The sequence below is a fragment of the Rhodamnia argentea genome, chromosome 6, assembly GCF_020921035.1.
Source record: "Rhodamnia argentea isolate NSW1041297 chromosome 6, ASM2092103v1, whole genome shotgun sequence".
Lineage (NCBI taxonomy): Eukaryota > Viridiplantae > Streptophyta > Magnoliopsida > Myrtales > Myrtaceae > Rhodamnia > Rhodamnia argentea.
In genome coordinates, this window is record NC_063155.1 from 21,276,037 (window position 1) to 21,282,036 (window position 6,000).

A 6,000-nucleotide genomic window follows, 5' to 3' on the forward strand; every position below is an offset into this window, starting at 1 on the left:
TCGCTTTTCTTGTTTATGATGTTTACGAGTGCGAGAGCCAAGTATCCTTTTCGTTGAATAAGTGGATCGAAAGCAGGTTCTTCCCAAACCCGCTAGAAACCATCATTTAATTGGTTTTGGGTTTATTACACCCATTTCTACCCATATTCCTAATACTAGACAAACCCTGTATGACCCATGCCGCTAAATACGAATGGACGTATGGATTCATGATCTAGTTGGAATTACGAAAAAAAAAAACCTAAACATATTATATGAATGTCAATTCATTTCTAAACCTTTTAATTTGGCCAATTTAGTCATAAACCCCTTTGTCAATTTAGTCATTCCAAAAAATTTTGACTAGAAATTGTTCACATAGCCTCCAGCAGTTCTACATGAAAACAAGTGATTCTAACGTGGACAATTAATATAATTATTTTATTTTTTTGTTCTTTTTTGTCTTTTTTTTTTTTTTCGTTGTGGGCGACGCCTTTGGGGTCACGGCCCTTGTCGGATGCGGCCGAGAGTCGGGCTGTGACCTTGGCCTAGGCCCTCTCCAGCAGCTAGTGAGGGTTATGGCCCTTGCTAGTTGCAAGCAAGGGTTGCGACCCTCACCAGATCTCACCCATAGCCCGCGAGGGTCTAGGTGAGGCTATCGCGACCCACTAGCTGCGACAAGGTGGCCATTGCTCGGATATGGTGAGAATCGAGGCCTCGCCTGCCACAAAAAAAAAATTGGAGAGGGGGGGAGACGGAAAGAAACATGTTAAAATATTTAGGATTTCTTTTTTTAAATTATTCACGTCAGTATCGATCGTATCATGTAAGACGGCTGGCATCCATGTCAATAATTTTCGTTCAAAATTATTCAAAATAACCACATTAATAAATTGTCAAAAAAATTTAGCTCACGAGTAAATTGACATCCACGTAATAAGAATTTTTTCGTTAATCATCTCGATCCACTTTACCACTTTTAGTACGCACAAATGATTTCGTAAAGAGAAACCCACCAAAATCACATCACATCAAAATCATGGCGTCCCCGACGGTCGATCAAATCTTTTTTTTTTTTCTTTTTTTTCTTTTTGGGGGCGGGGGTCAGTCGACGGTCGATCATTGGATGCCATGGAAAAAAGTTGGGGGATTCAAGTGTAAATGGTCAGAATTGAGGGGAAACCACAAGAAAGTGACGGATGTGGACAAAAATGGTGCTGCCCCACCCCGTCTCATTCAATTACAATGCAAAATCTTACTGTGGAGATGCTAAAAATGGACACGCTTGATTTGATTTTTCCCAAGGGCGGCATCATCCCCTATCTTCTCTTTCGGACCCGAAAGCCTTGTCTGATCTCATTTTACGAGAGTAAGAGAGTCTTTAAGGGTTTCGAAAAAGAAAGGCACTCCCCCGTCCCATGAAAAAATTATTAAAAAAGTCTTAAATTGATTATAATTGAACCAATTCGATTCTAATTTTTTTTTTTTTTGTTATTTGAGTCTTAAACCTTTTATATTTATGTCAATTCAGTCAATTCGGCTAACTTTAGCGTGTTGGCTCCACCAATGATGACGTGTCGATTTTTAGTAATATTTTTGTTTATCTTTCTTTTTTCTCCTCTCCTTATTGCCTCCGGCTAGCGCTGATGTTGATGTATGAAATGCATAGTGTTTTTTTTAACTTTTGCCAGAAAGACCATTACGCATCCAATCTATTCGTACTCTGTCATCGGTCAAGCGAGGAGAATACAGAGATCGGTACCTTGAAGATAAAGAGTTCAGTCCAAGAAGTCATGGGGATCAAATTTCCATTTAGATTTGATCTCGGATGCTTGAATTCAATAGATGATCCTATTGTGGCGGTCCCATAAAGTTTCCACGGACCTATACGAGCAGGCTTCCTGACAAGCGCTAACTAATCGATCGGGCCCAATTCCAAAAGAAGAGCTAGAGAATTAGCTCACGAGGCCCATCGTCTTCCCCAAGAGATTTGGACACCGAGACCACTGCAAAAGTCCACCGGTGTCGATTTTGTCGTTCTTCTTGCTTTCTAATTACGGTTTTATCCCAGGGAGATAACGACATAAATAGTTTCTGAACTTTTTATTTATCCAATGTGAACCTAATTTTATTGTTAATACTTAATTTAATTCAGGAGCTATATGAAAATGTGCAATGTTGTTCCTGAACTTGAACTAATTGAGGGATAACATCGAATATTTTCATATAGTATATGAACTAGATTGAACATGTATCAAAAGTTCAAATATCACATTATACAAATTTAATTTTTAGGGACGATATTGCTCAATGTACTAAAGTTCAAGGATCATATTGAACAAATCTAAAGTTCGGCGCCCATATTGCATATTAGATCAAAGTTCAATAACGATTGGTGTCGTTTTTTTTTTTTTTTTTTGGGCATCATATATTGACCATGTAGAGTTGCGAAAGAAAGATGACGAACGGAAGGAAATTGAATAGAAATTTTATTCGACTTACCTGAAGACAATAATCGACGAAAGATGGAATGCGGCCATTTCCCTAATTCAACCTTGGAAGGAATACTATCGCGGTCGTTGCGGTTGAGTAAAAAAAATTTATACACATTCATTGTCAGATAAGTGACAAATACGAATGTTCTTGGTCAAGACAACTACTTCTAAGTACGCGCGTTGTCCATCCAACGGTGTATGTGTAAACACGTGGACGGATGCGGTTAAACTGCTGTCTTCAAGAACACATGTCATCCATCCAACGATGGATGTAGAAAAAATCATTTACACCAGCCGTAGATCAAACAAAAATTCGTTCTCTTCTTCTCTGGCTACTATTATATTCAAAAAATTTGGCAGAAGGCTAAAATCAAACTCATTCGAAAAAAAAAAAAATTTGCCGAAAACTAAAGAGGGACTTCTTTTTTCTTTTTGTTCTTGAATGCGATATGATGTTGATAATTTAGTCGACGCAAATGGCATCTTAATTCGGGCTCAATGTGCGACTTCACCGTTCAAATTTTAATTTATTCAATGTGTTTCTTGAACTACTAGTAAATGTCTAAACTAAATGAAAATGTTCGATATCGTCCTTATATTAGTTCAAGTTAATGGAAACTTTCAACGTTGTGGCTTCAAATTTGAACGGTGGACAGCAAAAGTTACACGTGGATTATCCAAACAACATATTTTTCTCAAGTGGAGGTATAATAAATCATGTCATTAATGCCCTAATTTATTTTTTCCTTTTCTAGAATAGATGGGTAAAAAAATGGACATGTTGACTCATCATGTTTAAAAAATCCAACTTAGCATATAGTAATCCATGTCATCAAATAGAGTCTCATCATGTTACTACGATCCTAATCATTCGTAGATCCATTAAGCAATGTGGCATTGCGATTAACGAAATTGGAAAGACCACATATTCTCAAAGGCAGGCCAAGCCACGTGCTCTGCTCTTCTGATCCCTACAGGGTTAAAAGAGGTGAACCCACGTAACCTCGGGAGGTCTCGATTGCTACAAAGTTCTCGATTCAACTCTTCGATTTAATTAGAACACGGACCCATGACCCATTTTGTCACCTCTAGCGACGATCGATAACATGAAACCGATGCCAAAATCTGCCGGACTTTGTTGCGCTATATCGTTTTCTTGGCGGCGGATATTGGCGTGAATGAAAAGTGGGAGTTTGCAACATCTCGTGGGGGCAAATCATAATTCGGAATAAGACTTCTCTTTCCATGCCTTTTTCCTCGCGACAGAGAAGAAGCGACATCATTTCCGTGCTCTAGAAAGGGAAAGGCCGCGAATTCTTCTTGTAAAGGCGCGATAAATCACCGCGGCGGAGCGGCAAACCCGCCAGCTCATCATATGCTTCGATTCTTTCGTCGCCAACTCTCTACATAACCATCGATCTTTTTCATGGAAACACAATACCCTTTTGGAGCACGGCGATGTAATTGCAATTTTCAAAGCCTAACACGACCCCGATCGAGACGTTTAGTCGTCGGTCACCGCGATTTTCCCCCTTAACCATTCCTTAATTGGGATATTAGCATTGCATGAAGTCCTTTTCCCATTAACCATAAATGGTCCAGGTCCACAGAGGGCACTACACAGTTGACACTGCCAATGTGGATCCGACAATCAGGGAAGATATTTGAGCAAGCTTTTCCTCTCGGGTCAAGCACGCTATGATCACAAAAGGGCTAGGCCCAATTTGCTTTCGTTGTCGTGATCATTTGCCTTCTTTTTCAATGCGAATGCGATCACGGAGCACCACAGTGCTCTGTTGCTGTTTTGAAACTGTTGCTGTTTGTGCTTGGCGATTTGGATTTTTTGTAGGAGTCAAGTTGTTTTTGTGCTTCGACGATTGGATGGAGATCCAATGGTCTCTTTTGGTGATCACGATTCCCAGAACTAGTATTCGTGTGGCTGATCAACTCGCAATTCCCGGCGCGACAAGTCCTGGATAGACAACCCCGTATTGGCTCGAGCAGCTGTGTGCTTAATGTGGCCGGGACAGGCCTCGGGTTCAATCCACATTGTGTCACGTTATCGGGGAAAATAATCGATAAAAGTTATAAAAATATTACACTTTTACCAATCCAGTCGTAAATTTTTTAATTTTGACATTTTTTTTCGAGAAAAAAAAAACTATTAGCATTCTCATTCGAGTGAAAGTTTGAGTAAACATAATACAAGTTTCAAAACAAAGCAGATCCAAAAGACTAGAAGGGGGATAAACTACCCAATTAGTTGGTAAGTATTTCTTATAATGGGCTTTGACGATCCAATCTGCCACTTGATTACTTTCTCTTCGACAATTGGCCACCTTCATATTGGTAAATCGTTTTGCACGGGCCCGAGCCACTTTTAGATTGATAAACCTTTTAATTTTTGTCAATTCGGTCATAAATCTTTTGCGTTTGTGCCGGAATTCATTCAATTCGCCCAACTTTGGCGCGCTGACGTGGATAGTTTTTTCAAAATATCTTCATATTTTCTCAAATTATCGTTTTATTTTCCTTTTCCTTTTTATTTCCTTCTTTGCCTTTAGATTATAAAAGAAAAAAGCATAAACAATTCCAGGGCAAGTTGACATTAAGTCACCAGTAATTGACCAAACGGCAAATTTTGGTGGGTATTAAAGAAATATTAGCCATGAAGAGGACGGAATCGAACCGTAAGACCAGATGGACTCACTTCACGGTCATTGTCGAGGTGTTCTTAAACAGAACCTTTGAGATTCACACGTCTCCACGAGCTTTTGCCAGGACGGCCACTGTTTCTGCCGGTTTCTGCTCCACCTAAGCCCGCGGCAATCAAGCGCCACAAATTCAAACCATTTTTAATCATCTACTCGACATTCCTAGGGAAGAACCGCAGGGAAAAAATTACCAAAAAAGTACTCGAACCCATTGAAATTATATCAATTCAATCATAAACCTTTTTAATTTGGCCAATTTATTCCTAAATCTTTTGTTCAATTCAGTCTATCCGGCAATTTTGGCCGAGAATCGCTAACGTAGACGCTAGTCATTTTATGTAGCATTGTCGATGCTGATATGAATAGTTTTTTTTTTTATAATTTATTAAATAATCTTTTGTTTTTTCCTTTTTATTTTTGGTTTTTTTTTTTGTTATGGTCGGCAAGGTCGTCGGCGACCCTTGTCAAGGTTGGGTTGGAGAGGCTTGAGTCCTCGCTAGAGGCCGTGAGGTCGAACTTTATAGCATTAGACCTCGCGCCTTGGCCGAGGGTTAAACCGTCGCCGCTTGGGCACAACCTACGGCGAGGTCGAGCCTTGTCGCCTAGCGCGGGCGAGGCCGACCTCGCCCGACGACTGCGAGGGTCATTGGCAATCTTGCATGGCCATGATGAGAAACATAATATAAAAAGGAAAAAAGAGGGGAAAAAAGTAAAAATACAAGAAATGTCCACGACAGTGCCGGTGGCGTCACGTCACGTCGGTGAATTCATGGCGGGATTGATTGAATCAGCAAATTATCAAAAGGTGTAGG